Below are 17,937 nucleotides of genomic sequence, written 5' to 3'. Positions count from 1 at the left end.
TGCATTTGCTCATATTAGAGATATTACTTGGAGTCATTCATGACATATTTCAAAAGATGTTGCATTCGAGTCGTTGAGTTCATCAAGATTATTATTAAGTCAATTATATTTGGATATATTATGAAATGCTTTACATGCCTGTCAACTGTCGATGTAACGAAAGTTTGTCTTTTAAAAACGAATGCAATGTTTGTAAAATCAACCGGATGGATTAGGACGGGTCTTCACATTATTAATACTTCATGATCATACCTAAATCAACCTAATATCTTATTAACATAAAATCATGACTTTATATCTTAGTAACTAATCATCCTTTTTAGCCATAATCAATTCATAACCTAAACTTTTCACATTAAATCATAATTCATACTTGATTTTAATAGTCATGATCATTCTTAATATATTACTTATTAACATGCTTGTATATATAAATATACTTATATAAATAACTTAAAAGTAATACCTTTAAATGCATGATTAAGCTAGGGTTTATTAGGTATACCTTAGGGTCAAAGATCAAAGATTGATGATGGGTTTGGTACATACAGAATAACAGAAATCAAGCAGCACCAATGACAAGTAAACACGACCCAAAAAGAGACTTTCTTGACCCGTTTGATTAACACAGAAATAGCAGCTAACCAGTAGCAATGGCTCGCTAATGGGTCTGGTTGATTACGCAAGAAACAGAAAAAAGAAAACAAGCAACAACAATTAAATTTCAAAAGCTGTTGTGATCGAATTATACAGCAGAACAGAAGCAAACTTACAGCAGGAAGTAGGCGACTAGCAGACTGGTTTAATTACGGACAGAAGGCTGGATAGGTGGTGATGATTCACGATAGCAGATGGGTCTTGAGAGGGTTTGGTGGTCGACAATTAGTAGGTTGAATGAAGGAATTTTAGTCGACAATAAAACTGGAGGAAAAGCTGATAATCTGTCGACTGGATGCTGGTAATCTGTGGCGATTTACTTGAATAATCTCAATACTATTTATAGTTTTAATTGTTTCCTAGTTGCTCTTGGATTCATGGATTAAGGAAGTTGTTAGAGATTAAGTAGGATAAAAAGACTTGGAGTTCAAGCTGTAAAATATACAGCCGATACATATGATCTTATTTATTATTTTTTTATACGGCTTTTTACTTATTTATTTATATATTATATATATTTTCTTTTATTATTATTATTATTATTATTATTATTATTATTATTATTATTATTATTATTATTATTTATTAATATTGTAAATATTAGGGTTACATTTATTTAGATACATTTTATTTATTTATTAAACCCTAATCTTTTATAAATTTTTATTTGTTCCAATTAGTTTGTATAAATTTTTAATAGTTTTAAAATGTCTCATTTAATTTATGACGTATTGTTTATATTATTTATTTAGTATTAAGGTTAGGGTTTTAATATTCAATATTAAATGAGGTTAGGTTTTAGTAGTTAATAGATATAGTTAGGTTTAGGGTTTTATATCGTATTAGGGTTTTATAATAATTACGATCATCTAATGAAAGTATAAATGTTCGTTTGTCGAAATGGATAACAACCCTAATGTTGATGCACAGAATATGACGTTGAAACCCTAAGGACAACTTGGTAAATTCGGAAGGGAAAAGTGAGGGTTGTTATAGTACCTCCCCGTTAATTTAAACTTCGTCCCGAAGTTTCAGTAAAATTCTCGGATGCACCAACAGTTGAGAATAGATGTGGATATTTCCGTTTCATCTGGTCTTCACATTCCCAGGTATACTCGGGGCCTCTTCGTGAATTCCAACAGATCTTAACAACAGGAATAAAGCTTTGTTTCGAACGTTTAACCTCAAAATCCAGAATTTCTATAGGTTTTTTGATGAAATGCATTTAATGCGAAGATCATTCAAGGGAATAGCGAGTATGTTGTCAACAAGACACTTTTAGGATTCGAGATGTGAAATGTATGAACTTTATTTAACAGGAAATGTTGACTAAAAATTATCATTCGGTCAACGTTTTGTTAAAGCAAGGTCTACACTTAATTACAGTGGGGACCTACTTGAATAAGGGTTGATATGGTATGAAATTTCAGCTAAAAGAGCATAGGTGATTAGAATATCTAGTCTTATGGACTTCCTCCATGACTAGTTCTTGAAAATTTCTAATTAATGGTGATTTTTATAGGGTCGACTTATATTCCTTTACTATTAACTACACGTCCAAGGAATTGTATGATTTGTAGCCAAAGTTCACACTTGGAAAACTTAGCATACGGGTGTTCCTTCTTTAAGAGCTCTAGAATCAATTGCAGATGTTGCTCATGCTCTTTCTCGCTCTTTGAATAGATTAAGATGTCATTAATGAAAAAGGTTACGAATTTATCAAGATAAGGTTTGCATGCATGGTTCACAAGATCCATGAATATAGCAGGAGTATTGGATAAACCAAAAGGCCTGACAAGAAACTCATAGTGTCTACAACAAGTTCGGATAGTAGTCTTAGAAACATCGGTTTCCTCGACTCTCAATTGATGATATCCCGACCTAAGGTCAATCTTCGAATAGATACTTGATCCTTGCAGTTGGTCAAACAGGTCATTAATAAGTGGGAATGGATAACGATTTTTGATGGTTAGCTTGTTGAGTTCTCGGTAATCAATACACATTCTCAACGTGCCATCTTTCTTCTTGACAAATAGAACGGGTGCTCCTCACGGAGGCAAGCTAAAACGAATGGAACCTTTCTCCAAAAGCTCTTGGAATTGGCTGGATGATTCCTTCATTTCGGGTGGAGCTAATCGGTATGATACCTATGCAATAGGTACAGCACCGGGCGTGGATAATTGACAATTGAAGGATATATAATATCTAGGGTTGATATTTATAGTTGACAATATAGTGATAAGGAGTATGTAATGGTACACAATGGTCTTAAGGTTGATCAAATCTTATTCCCATCATGATTCATTAGGATTTCTGTATGACTTGTCATAATATAATGACGTTGATCAAGTGTCATTATATTATTCTAAATCATACTTTTATCACTCCATAGGGTTACTACTATGTCATCTTGTCAATATGCATCTTCATCGAGGTGAATGATTCAATGGAAAATGTAGGAAAAGAAATTAACATCATTCATTCATTTAAAAGGAAATAACCAGAGTTTTACATAAACTTAACGAAATCTTCCAAACTATAGAAGTACTAAATGGTAACATAAAAAATACTATGAAAATTTAAATGCGTCTAGTGGTTTCCAAAAACTCTTCATTGTGCCTCTTCATTCTTCTTCTTATCCAAACATTGATTTTTGAAATGCCCTAATTCTCCGCAGTTATAGCAAGTAGGAATGGTTGCATTTGCTGGAGTTTTGATTGATGGGATAACAACTCTACAAGTCTTGTCTACGTGACCCACCTTCTCGCACTTGGTACATTTGGCCTTACACCATCCTCCATGATGTTTCTCACATCTCCTGCAATAAGGGCGTTTTCCCTTATATAACTTGTTGAATTTGCTTTTAGAATTTTCTTGCTCCATTCCTTCTCTCTTCCTTTTTGCACCTTCTTTCTCCTTATGTTTGTCGATGAAAAAGCTTGCTATGCAAGCAGCTTCTTTTATGGTACTCTGGTTCTCCAATATAACATCTCTTCGGACTTCATTAGGCAATCCATTGATGTAGCATTGGATCCCTAAATACTCGGGAGTAGCCATGAGAGCAAACTCTTGAAATCGGTTGGTGTAGCGCATGAGATCAGCATTCACCATTTCTATATCACTGAGCCCAGGTCTTTCAGTACTGTTGTATGTAGGGGGCGGGTAGTTTATGAAACTTTGATGAGAACGATTAGTCGAAAGGTTTCGCGGTACGCCATTATTGCCATTGCCTTGAACAGAGGACTCAGACTTGGATTCTTCCTCAACTCCTTCTTCTTCAATCATCTCCACAAACTCTTCCTCCTCGTCATCCCCATCATAGTTATCATTAGTGTGGGATTCTTCCAAATTAGGGTAGTGTGGTGGACTAGGAGGGACATAGTTTGGGTGAGTTGGTGAAAATGGCGGGGAAACGGGTCCATAAGCCGGTGTGTGGACAGATCTTTCAGAGTAGGATCCATCAGACTCGTTGTCGAAGATGATGATCAGGCTATTGTGAGACATCCTAAATGAATAGAAAGAGAGATGATTAGGTAGGTTCTAAAGATGATGCAAAAGCACGAATAAAATGTAAGGGAAAAATGCACTAAAACTAAAACAGGAAAGGTTATAGTCCTAAAGATTGCTAAGGCACCCACATAAGGCACACGTAGAAGGCAATCCTTTTTCTCTATAACAAGCCTTGGCTTTCCTATAATGAGATAGGTATGGTGGCATTCTATTGTTGGAATACAAGTGAGTCATGGCTCTTATTCTAAGAGTCAGACGTGTAAGTATAGTTCCTGTAGCAAAGTGTTTTCTAAAGTTTTGAATGGTATAAGAATTCTAGGCATAACAAATATAAGTGAACTTAATGCACATAATCTAGAATGTAACGCAAATAATCAATGCAAATGAACAACACGGTTATAGACTAGATTCACTAATACATCCTAACTATTCATGTTAGTCACACTAATGTAACCTAGTTCCCTATAACCAGAGCTCTGATACCAACTGTAACACCCCACCAAAATCACCATTGACGTGGATGTTAACTCTGGTCCCAGTGCTCGGCTTGACTTCTAAGTAACAGCAGAGTTCAACAGCAGAAGCAAAGTATCTAAGTACCTGAGACAAAACATGCTTAAAAGTGTCAACCAAAATGGTTGAGTGAACAACATAGGTTTAATAGTTATAACAAGTTTTTAGACCACAAGATTTAATAATAAGGTTCAATCAGTTCGGTAGTAGTGCTGAGGTGTATGATATCGAGACTAAATAAAGTTACCTCGTGATCACTTAATTCGTTCGTGTCGTTAAATCATTATTATGTAACCAAAGACCAGTGGTCAAATGGTTAGAGACGTCACTCTCAATAGCGCTATTCACAATAACTAAGCTTACCAAATTCCAGTAATTAACGATATCATGGCAGGGATTTAGCATGAATCAAAGCATGCAGCACAGTTTGAACTAATCAAAAGATAGTTTGAGTACTTGTGTCTAAGCGTAAAACAGTTTAAAAGCAAGCATGTGTCTCACCCCAAAGTTTAAAATAAGTAATATAGAAACAGTTAAAAAGTGGGGCTATGAAGTTCACCTTAATAGCAGATAGATATTCCACGCAAGTTATATGATCAGAGTGTTGAACATGGAGATCTCAACCTAGAGATATTATGTTCGATTAGTTAATGTCTAATAGACATAAAGTTTTGTTTATCAATATAGTAAACTATATTAACATTGACCGTTTTTTGAGAAAAGTTATATTTATATAAGTATTAATATACTTAGTGTTATAAGTGTTACTATATAGGTATGTGTACAGGTTATACTAATAATAGTATTATTAATTACTTTAATCAATTACTATGTATCTTATCATAATATGTTACGTGTATAATTATATCTATGTGATACATACATATATTCTTTATTCATTATTATTCATGTATGTGTTCATAACTATACAATATATTTATATATACATTAGATGTTACATATAGATAGGTGTAAGATGATACATATATATATACTCATTACTTTTTACTATTAAGTTTACTAACTTATGTATCTTACATAATGCATATTCATACATACATCCACACGTACATATACATACTTATATACACATACATATACAAGTATGCATATATTTACATATACACACACACATATACATACAGTGTATACATTCACATACGTACATATGCATGCATGCATGCATGCACGTACACCATAATCATAACTATGTTACGAAACCAAAATCATAACCTAATTCTTTTAATCACATTCTTTATAACTTAACATAAAATCATAGGTTTTTAACATACTAACTAGTAACCTTTTTATCAATCCATAATCTTTACCTTTACTAACTAGTAAAATAACTTTTCATATAAATGATATCTTTTCTTCATAATTTCTAGTTACCTTCATTAACCCTAATCATAGTAGCCATAATCATACTTGTTATCATCTTTATTACTAATAATAATAATAATCTTACAACTATTATCACTATCTAGTTTACTTACATAAAATCACAAATCTCTAACCTTATTAATACTTCATGATCATACCTAAATCAACCTAATATCTTATTAACATAAAATCATGACTTTATATCTTAGTAATTAATCATCCTTTTTTATCCATAATCAATTCATAACCTAAACTTTTCACATTAAATCATAATTCATACTTGATTTTAATAGTCATGATCATTCTTAATATATTACTTATTAACATGCTTGTATATATAAATATACTTATATAAATAACTTAAAAGTAATACCTTTAAATGCATGATTAAGCTAGGGTTTATTAGGTATACCTTAGGGTCAAAGATCAAAGATTGATGATGGGTTTGGTACGTACAGAAAAACAGAAATCAAGCAGCAGCAATGACAGGTAAACACGACCCAAAAAGAGACTTTCTTGACCCATTTGATTAACACAGAAACAGCAGCTAACCAGCAGCAATGGCTCGCTAATGGGTCTAGTTGATTACGCAAGAAACAGAAAAAAGAAAACAAGCAACAACAATTAAATTTCAAAAGTTGTTGTGATCGAATTATACAGCAGAACAGAAGAAAACTTACAGCAGGAAGTAGGCGACTAGCAGACTGGTTTGATTACGAACAGAAGGCTGGATGGGTGGTGATGATTCACGATAGCAGATGGGTCTTGAGAGGGTTTGGTGGTCGACAATTAGTTGGTTGAATGAAGGAATTTTAGTCGACAATAACACTGGAGGAAAAGCTGATAATCTATCGACTGGATGCAGGTAATCTGTGGCGATTTACTTGAATAATCTACATACTATTTATAGTTTTAATTGTTTCCTAGTTGCTCTTGGATTCATGGATTAAGGAAGGAGTTAGAGATTAACTAGGATAAAAAGACTTGGAGTTCAAGCTGCAAAATATACAGCCGATACATATGATCTTATTTCTTATTTTTTTATGCGGCTTTTTACTTATTTATTTATATATTATATATATTTTCTTTTATTATTATTATTATTATTATTATTATTATTATTATTATTATTATTTATTAATATTGTAAATATTAGGGTTACATTTATTTAGATACATTTTATTTATTTATTAAACCCTAATCTTTTATAAATTTTTATTTGTTCCAATTAGTTTGTATAAATTTTTAATAGTTTTAAAATGTCTCATTTAATTTATGACGTATTGTTTATATTATTTATTTAGTATTAAGGTTAGGGTTTTAATATTCAATATTAAATGAGGTTAGGGTTTAGTAGTTAATAGATATAGTTAGGTTTAGGGTTTTATATCATATTTGGGTTTTATAATAATTACGATCATCTAATGAAAGTATAAATGTTCGTTTGTCGAAATGGATAACAACCCTAATGTTGATGCATAGAATATTACGTTGAAACCCTAAGGACAACTTGGTAAATTCGGAAGGGAAAAGTGAGGGTTGTTATACACTTAATCTTTCATCCAAATGCTTCTTCGTGTATTCTTCAAGTCTTCATCATCTTCATTATTTTACAAAATATATCCTAATACATTTTGTCTAAAAAAATGAAAATACAACCTAATCTATTTTACATACCAAATATAAAATAAATTACATAACCAAATGAATAATTATTACAAACCAAATTGAATAAATCATTAACCAAATTGATGAATAAATCAACCAAACGAACATTCATTCAAACACAAGGTCGTGGCTATGATTGTGAACAATAAATATGACCAAAATGGAACAACCCAAAACCCATTTTGGGTGTCCAAGAATTCGGCCAAACCAAGCAATCCTCCAAACCCGAAATGTTTTTGTAATCTACTTTCATGAATGTTTATAGATTACAAAATTCATGGGTTTATAAACCATATAAGAAGCATATTCCAAAGACCTCGGCTCTAGATACCAATGTTGGAATTCAATATAACAACATGTTCTTAATGTTAACATAATTGCTAAATCAATTTAGTAAGAAATATAGCAAGCGGAAGCATGATATATTAAGAAAACAAGTGTATATATTAAACCATTTTAGTTGAATTCCATGTAGATATCAAGTCTTGATAATATGCTTACAAATATAACAAGTATAAGAAGAAGTTTATACCTCCTCAATGAGTAAGAAATGAGCTGATTTTGGACAGCAGCTATCTCCAAGAGTTGATGATGAATGGAGCTTCAAAGCAATGAAACCTCAAGAGATAATACCCTAAACTTTTACCCAACACCTAATACTTTAGTTAGGATTTAATTAGACACTTGAAATGAGCTTGAAAAAGAATTTTAGAACTCCCTTTTGGTGTAAAAAAGGCCACGGCCTGCTGCTTATGCAGAATGCTAGTTGTGCAGTTTTTTTCAAGCTAAAATGTAAAGATACACTTGATAGAAGTGGTCAAGTCTTGGTTCAAGTAAATAGCATGCACCTCTAAAGTTATGTGTGGGTTGGAAGTAACAAAATGAGCATGGGTTCATGTCTTGAAGATAAAATTCTGCACACTCATTATATAAAATAATAATGTTATATATATACACATAAACTTGATATATATATATATATATATATATATATATATATATATATATATATATATATATATATATATATATATATATATATATAAACATGTATTTATTTTTGTTACTTTCACATTTTATAAACATTTTTTATAAAATATAACACAACATAATCATTTAAACCTATAAACAATTATATATAAATTATCCAAATAATTTATCTCAAGTGATCATATTTTAGAAAACCGATTTTCTAAAGTCCAAGTGTCGCGTATTTATTCAACGACCCAATCGTCAAGACGAAATACGTTTTAAGGTGTCGGTAAGTTTGTTATTGGGTATGACCCGACTTGGATCATAACATACTAGCCACATTAATTTAATATGTCGCTCGGGCATACGAAATACCTTCAGTATTCACATTAAATGGAGGTGCGGTCTCCTGGAAGAGTTCAAAATTGGATGTTATTTCCTTATCCACTACAGAGTTGGAGTACATCGCCGCCTCATTGGCAGCTCAGGAAGCTGCATGGATGAAGAAATTCATCGATGACTTAGGAGTAGTCCCTTCCATTCAGGACCCTCTTGAGATCTTTTGTGACAACGAGGGTGCGATTGCTCAAATCAAGGAACCTCGTGCTCACCAAAAGACCCGTCACATTGAGCGGAGATTCAACTACATAAGGGATGAAGTTGAAAAGGGAAAGATATGTATTTGCAAAGTTCATACAGATCTTAATATAGCAGATCCACTCACGAAGCTCTTACATGGTGCAAAACATCAAGGGCATGTTAGTGCATTAGGGCTTCGATATTTTAGTGATTGGTTGTGATCTATTTTATGTATTGTAACGGAACGAAGTAGTTCAAACTCATTAATATAATTATGGTGTTAATTTATTAATCTTGAGTCAGGTTCCTATTTTGCATATTTTATCCATGAATAAGTAATTATTCTAAATTCCGTAGTCGATCACATTTGTGGGAGCAAGTGTGAGGTTTAGACTATTATGAACTTGGATTAGTATACATTCACGGACTGAATGTGGGGCAAGGTTGCTAAAAAGGTTCATAGATATTTGTGGGATACAAATATTGGAAGAGCCGCCCTCAAGATTCACTAAATGGAGCCTTTGTAGTTGATCACATGTAATCTTGAGTAAAGGCGAATATTATTGTATCCTCTGACCTGAGATACATATTAGGTTTGGATATTTGCCAAGCATTGTGCCTTGATTCATTCCTTCACTATTCTGAAATATGGTAGTTCATAAGGAAGAGCTCAGGTATAATGCAAGGTGTATATTTAGGACGTATGTAGTCAAGATGGAATTTGTCCCTCTTATTCGTTGAGAGTCAGATGTCTAAGGCCTAATAAAGTTAAATCTAGAAGAGAGTAATCACTCTGTATCTCTTGGATTTAACATGACATCTAGGACGAAAGGATATAATGAAAACATTCACCTATTCATATTCGGGATGGGAACTCGAAAAGGATGATGTTATTAAATGGCACATAGTCATAACATATTGGGGGTGATGGACGGTCGTTAGGTGGTATCTGTCACTTGCATTAATTTCTTATGTTTCTCGTGCAAGTGGGAGATTGAAGGTTTTTCGTATGCCCGAGAGACATATTTAATTAATGTGGCTAATATGTTATGATCCAAGTCGGGTCATACCCAATAACAAGCTTACCGAACCCTTATTCGGATTTGATCTTAGCAATTGGATCATTGATTAAATACGCGACACTTGAACTTTAAGAAAAATGGTTTTCTGAAATACTACTTGATGTGTATATATATATATATATATATATATATATATATATATATATATATATATATATATATATATATATATAATTATAGAATAATTTATATAATATGGATTTAATTATTTATAGGTTAAATAATTAATTAATTTATGTTACATTTTATATAAATTGGTTTTATATAATGAAATGTACATAAATATTAATATGGAAGTTTTATAAAATAACTTTTATAAAATCTAACTTTTATAAAATTAACTTTTATAAACTAATGGAGTAGTGGCCTTGGAGTTGGAAGCAAGAGTGCTAGAGATTCCTTTTCTTGGTCAATTACAAGTCCCATTTCCATATACATGCAAGGCTTGACTCATTCAAATACACACTTGCAAAATACACATAAAAAAGATAAAAAAAAAAAAAAAACTGCACAAACAAGTTTTTTTTGCTGCTGGCTGCCATGGCCTTTTGATGCTCAAAGGGAGTTCATATTTTGGTCTTTGCAAGCTCTAATCAAGTGTTAATAAATCCTATCTAAAGTACAAAGGTTTGGTATTAAAGGCTTGGGGTATTACAACTTGAGGCTTCACATTTTGGAGCTCCATTTTCCATCATCTTGATCATCATCTTGCAACTTTGTAAACAACCCGCAACTAGCTTGAGGAGGTATATATATCTTCTCTACTTGTTATATTTGTAAGCATTTATCCAAGACTTGATATTATCATGGAATTTAACTTAATTGCTTTACATATAAACATGAACTTAACATTATGCTTCCGCTTGCTTTAACACTTATACAAATTGGTTTTGTTATTATCTTAACTATAAGAACATGTTTTATGAACTTTTTAAATTCCATCACTAACATCATTCGATTCATATATATAAAACTACCTTATTCGAAGGTTTAAACTTATAATCACTAGAACATAATTTAGTTAATTCTAAACTTGTTCACAAACAAAAGTTAATCCTTCTAATTTGACTTTTAAAATCAACTGAACACCTGTTCTATATCTATATGATATGCTAACTTAATGATTTAAAACCTAAAAACACGAAAAACACCGTAAAACCGGATATACGCTGTCGTAGTAACACCGCGGGCTGTTTTGGGTTAGTTAATTAAAAACTATGATAAACTTTGATTTAAAAGTTGTTCTTATGGGAAAATTATTTTTCTTATGAACATGAAACTATATCCAAAAATCATGGTTAAACTCAAAGTGGAAGTATGTTTTCCAAAATGGTCATCTATACGTCGTTCTTTCGACTAAAATGATTACATTTACAAAAACGACTTGTAATATGTATTTCTGACTATAAAATTATACTTTTTCTTTGTAGATTCATAAACTTAAGTTCAATATGAAACCATAGCAACTTGAATCACTCAAAACGGATTTAAAACGAAGACGTTATGGGTAAAACAAGATTGGATAATTTTTCTTGTTGTAGCTACGTGAAAATTGGTAACAAATCTATATTAATCATATCCTAGCTAACTCATATTGTATTATACATGTATTCTAATATATTATGTAATCTTGGGATACCTTAGACACGTATGCAAATGTTTTGACATATCATATCGACCCATGTATATATATTATTTGGAACAACCATAGACACTATATGCAGTAATGTTTGAGTTAGCTATACAGGATTGAGGTTGATTCCAAAAATGTATATACTTTGAGGTGTGACCTAGCCTGAGACGTGTATACACTGGGTCGTGGATTGATTCAAGATAATATATATCAATTTATTTCTGTACATCTAACTGTGGACAACTAGTTGTAGGTTACTAACGAGGACAGCTGACTTAATAAACTCAAATCATTATAACATAATAAAAAATGTTGTAAATATATTTTAAACATACTTTGATATATATGTACATATTTGTTATAGGTTCGTGAATCGACCAGTGGTCAAGTCTTACTTCCCGACGAAGTAAAAATCTGTGAAAGTGAGTTATAGTCTCATTTTTTTTAAATCTAATATTTTTGGGATGAGAATACATGCAATTTTATAAATGTTTTACGAAATAGACACAAGTAATTGAAACTACATTCTATGGTGGAATTATTAAACCGAATATGCCCCTTTTTAGTCTGGTAATCTAAGAATTAGGGAACAGACACCCTAATTGACGCGAATCCTAAAGATAGATCTATTGGGTTCAACAAACCCCATCCAAAGTACTGGATGCTTTAGTACTTCGAATTCATCATGTCCGAAGGGAGTCCCGGAATGATAGGGGATATTCTATATGCATCTTGTTAAGGTCGGTTACCAAGTGTTCACCATATGAATGATTTTTATCTCAGGTGATTATTAAGAGCTTCCGCTGTTGCATGCTAAAATATGGACAAGATTTGGTGTCAGCATGCTTGTATAATATTGTTTAAAACTGCATTCGAGATTTATTTTGTTGTAACATATTAATATTGTAAACCAATATGTATTGGTAGTGTGTAAGTGTGATATTTTTAGATTATCATTTCTGAATAATCTAGGTGGTATCCTTTAAACCTTGTCGATAAAATAAAGGTTATGGTTTGTTTTTTTAAAAAATGCAGTCTTTGAAAAACGTATTATATAGAGGTCAAAACCTCGCAACGAAATCAATTAATATGGAACGTTTATAATCAATATGAACAGGACATTTCACTTGAATAACTCAAAACGAATTTGAAACGAAGAAATGATGGGTAAAACAAAATTGGATAAATTTGCTAGTTTTAGCTATGAATTTTTTGTAACAAATCTAGACTAACCATAACTTAACTAACTTATATTATATTATACATGTATTCTAACGTATATTATGTAATCTTGGGATACCATAGACACGTATACAATGTTTTGACATATCATATCGACCCATCTATATATATTATTTGGAACAACCATAGACACTCTATATGTAGTAATGCTTGAGTTAACTATACAGGGTTGAGGTTGATTCCAAAATAATATATATACTTTGAGTTATGATCTAGCCTGAGACTTTTATACACTGGGTCGTGGATTGATTCGAGATAATATATATATATATATATATATATATATATATATATATATATATATATATATATATATATATATATATATATATATATTGATTTATTTCTGTACATCTAACTTGGACAACTAGTTGTAGATTACTAACGTTGGACCGCTAACTTAATAAACTTAAATCATTAAAACGTAATAAAAATTGTTATGAATATATTTGGATCATACTTTGATATATATGTATATATTTGTTATAGGTTCGTGAATCGATCCGTGGCCAAGTCTTAAATTTCTGACGAAGTAAAAATCTGTGAAAGTGAGTTATAGTCCCATTTTTAAAATCTAATATTTTTGGGATAGAATACATGCAGTTTTAATAAATGTTTTACAATATAGACACAAGTATGCAAAACTACATTGACAGCACTAACAAGGAAAAAGTCACTACTGTATAAAAATAAATTGATTCAGCATCTGTAACATCTACCGATACCACGTTTGCAATCAGCGAATGCATTCTTGGATCCTTTTTCAACTCAACTTATAAACGAATAATAAGAACTGGGTCGTGTAATTTCGTTTTTAAAATGAAAATGAAACTCTTTTCGAATCATTATGGAATCGAATTAGAAAATTATTCCTATTTTTATCATTTTTTTTATTGTATCGAATCTAATCTATTTTCTATTTTAGAGCGAACTGTAATCTTAGAATAATTTTAATTTCATTTTAACTAATTAGATTCCGTAATAGATTCACTGATATAATATTAATATTATTTATTTGTATTTGATTGATTTTGAATGAATGAGAACAAAAAGTTATCAGATGATCACTCAAAAAAATAGGTATTTTGGTTCAACAATATTATAAGACTAGTCATTTCTATTCTCTTTTGCTTTAGAAGTTCTATTTTGTATCTTTCCATATTAGAAATCCGCATCTTTGTAGTTAGTCAATAAAGAACCTTCAGTTTCGATCTAATCTAATAGCTATAGCTAATACAACAATGTATGCATTAGTGATTCCAATTATTTCATTCTTTGTTCTTTTCCGTTTCTGAAATAAAATTAGACTTCTAATTCTATTCTTAATTGTTATTGTTACTATACTAGAAGGCTAACAAATTCCTAAAAAAAAATATTTCAACAAAAAGCACTTCTAATACTATGAATAACGAATAACAAAGATTTTTAGATCTCACATCTACTTACAATTGTGGGAATATTCTAATCAATCAATTTCGTGAATTATTAGAAACTACCTTATCAGATTCACATTTTACCTGATCCTCGTTTCTAGCCGTAATAGTGCTGGTTCGCTTGAAGAGAATCTTTTCTATGATCAGATACGAATCATGTTATACATGAGCAGGCTCCGTAAGATCTAGTTCACTTAACTTAAGATTGAATTGAATTTAATAGTATACAAATGCATTCATTTCCTCTGCATTAACGCAATCTAGGATACTATCGGAGTGAAAAAAGGGTCTAAAGAAGAACAGAGACTAGGCTATATTAGTAACAAGTAAATCCTTTGCGTGTGTTGTCTCTCAAAATTTTGGAGATAAACACCAATCATAAGGTCTGAGACGACCCAGAAAGCAATTGATCGTAGATCTATTTTAGAAGCCTACTTGGGTATTGAGTATTTATTTGTAAGAACTTCATGTTGTGCACTCGATAGTTTCAACTCCAGAAAAAGGAATCCAGTAAAATTTTTATTTTAATTAAATAAAACCATTCATATATAGTATATTTGGATGTCTAGATAACATATATTTTATATGGATTTTATATGGATATGGATTCATTTGGTTCTTTTTATTCTTGCTCGAGCCGGATGATGAAAAATTATCATGTCCGGTTCCTCTGGGGGATAGATCTATAAGAATTCACCTATCCCAATAACAAAAAAACTTGACTTGAATGATCCTGTATTAAGAGCTAAATTGGCTAAAGGTATGGGTCATAATTATTACGGGGAGCCCGCATGGCCCAATGATCTTTTATATATTTTTCCGGTAGTAATTCTAGGAATTATTGCATGTAACGTGGGTTTAGCGGTTCTAGAACCATCAATGATTAGTGAACCGGCAGATCCGTTTGCAACTCCTTTGGAAATATTACCAGAATGGTATTTCTTTCCCGTATTTCAAATACTTCGTACAGTACCTAATAAATTATTGGGTGTTTTTTTAATGGCTTCAGTACCCGCGGAATTATTAACAGTACCCTTTTTAGAGAATGTTAATAAATTCCAAAATCCATTTCGTCGTCCAGTAGCGACAACCGTATTTTTGATTGGTACCGCAGTGGCCCTGTGGTTGGGTATTGGTGCAACATTACCTATTGATAAATCCCTAACTTTAGGTCTTTTTTAATTTGATTCAATTGTGAAATAAAATATCACGACGTATGTATCTAGGGAACGGTTGCTTCAAAGTGAATTCTCCCTAGATACATCTATTCAATTAACTTATGAATCTATGCCGATTCCGAATATATGAATTGTCCTAAAGATTCAAAACCTATTTTAGGCCTTTTTATTTTGATTTTAATAAATTTAGAATTAATATATTTAATTATAAATAAATTATAAATATGAAATTATATAAAATTTAAATTATATTAAATTATATATAAATATATAATATATAATATTAATATTATTATATATAAATAAAATAATAAAAGGGTGCTCAATTTGTTTAGGATGCTTGTTCCTGAAGTATAAAATGCTCCCTCTGTTCCTGAATAGCTTCTTTCAAAATGGCTTCTGCTTCCTCGGTGAATGTTTTGGTAGAAGATATTATTTCTTGAAACTGTGGTTTATTGGTTTTTAAATAAGTACGTAACTCAACCAGAAATTTCCTTACTTGTCCAACTTCTAATGAATCTAGATAACCGTTTGTGAAGAAGACTATTTGACTTGACCCCCTTACTTTGCTTTTTTTATCAAAAATTGGGGTGATCTTATTATCTTGCTATTGTCAGATTGAAATGTCATAAAATGCATTTAATTCTAATACATTTCACTTGATAAAACTCCAAAATAGCATTTTCTTTTGACCCTATTTTTTTTTATCATTCAGAAAAGACAAAAAGAGTTCCGGATAGCAAAGATGGAGTGGGGCCTGTAGCTCAGAGGATTAGAGCACGTGGCTACGAACCACGGTGTCGGGGGTTCGAATCCCTCCTCGCCCACAACCGGCCCAAAAGGGAAGGGCCTTTCCCTCTGGGGGTAGAATAATCATGATCGGGCTAGCGGACCAAAAGCTAAGCCAGAAAAATGGAATAAATATTAAATATAAATGAGTTGAAAAAAAAAGAATATTTTTTTTAAGACATGATCCCTAATATGTATGCGGGAACCGAAGTGACTCCTATTTCAAGTCATAAGTTTTCTATTTACAGAATTAAATTCTTTTTGTAAATTCATCTGTAATTCTTCGATTCCTCGGGGTCGACTTTCAATTAATATTTTTGGAAATCCCATAGCCAAAAAAGGACCACATTTAAAATCTGGTCAAGTTCTAATTCTTCAAGTGGATTCTGTGGTATATGAATCGGATAATACTATGTTATTTCCAATAATTATATTAATTCTATTTACTCGGATCAGACTAATGACGTACACAATCCTTGAATTCTCGGTGTAGATGCTACATAGTTGGTTCTCATCCTTCAGAGACTACGAGTGTAATAGGAGCATCCGTCGACAAAAGGATCACTCTCGACAAATATAATCTGTTTCATTATTCTAAGCGGTTATTCTATTTTGGGTATAGTATCTATTTAGATACGCTCAAATGACCACTTCTCACAATGAGATTGTATATAACCCTATTCCGGTCTGGTCCGGTATGAAATGAACTTATAATCATAGAATCGACTCGATCATCAGATTATAGATTATAAGTTCATAACCCAGGCCCATTACCATTTTGAGCGGAACAGATCTACTAATTCTTTGATTCCAGTTAGCCGGTTAGTAAGAGGGATCTTGAACTAAGAAATAGATCCTAGAAACTAAAAAAGGGTATCCTGAGCAATTGCAATAATCGGATTCATTGATATTCCAGGTATAGTAGATGCTATCACACATACAATCATACTCAATTCGATGGAATTGTTTGATCTTAAAGGGGATCTTCTATAATTTCGCACGTGAGGGGTTATTTCTTGGTTTCGTCTAGTCATTAATAACTTGATTATTTTTAGATAATAGTAGATAGAAACAACGCTTGTATAGAGAATTCCTGTCTTGTTTTCCACATCGTTATCGCCTCTATTAAAATCTAGAATTTATATGTCCATTTCGTCTTTTTGGTCTCATTTAACATATTAACATATAATAATAGTAAAAAACTTCTATCTATATGAAATATCTTTGCGCCAAGTTTTGGTGTAGCAGCTATATTTCGATTTATCCTCTTTTTTCCAGGATTTCATAACAGCTCAAAT

The 17,937-nt window shown here is 31.6% G+C and overlaps 1 non-coding gene across 1 annotated transcript; it reads left to right on the top strand.

The window, feature by feature from the left end:
- Nucleotides 1-16,603: 16,603 nt before the first annotated feature.
- Nucleotides 16,604-16,677, top strand: TRNAR-ACG (transfer RNA arginine (anticodon ACG)). The gene has a single exon. It is a non-coding gene; the product is annotated as a tRNA-Arg (tRNA).
- Nucleotides 16,678-17,937: the final 1,260 nt, after the last annotated feature.

Source organism: Rutidosis leptorrhynchoides, chromosome 1 (assembly GCF_046630445.1).
Source record: "Rutidosis leptorrhynchoides isolate AG116_Rl617_1_P2 chromosome 1, CSIRO_AGI_Rlap_v1, whole genome shotgun sequence".
NCBI lineage: Eukaryota > Viridiplantae > Streptophyta > Magnoliopsida > Asterales > Asteraceae > Rutidosis > Rutidosis leptorrhynchoides.
The sequence above is the reverse complement of the archived record's forward strand: the minus strand, read 5'-3'. Positions and strand labels throughout refer to the sequence as shown.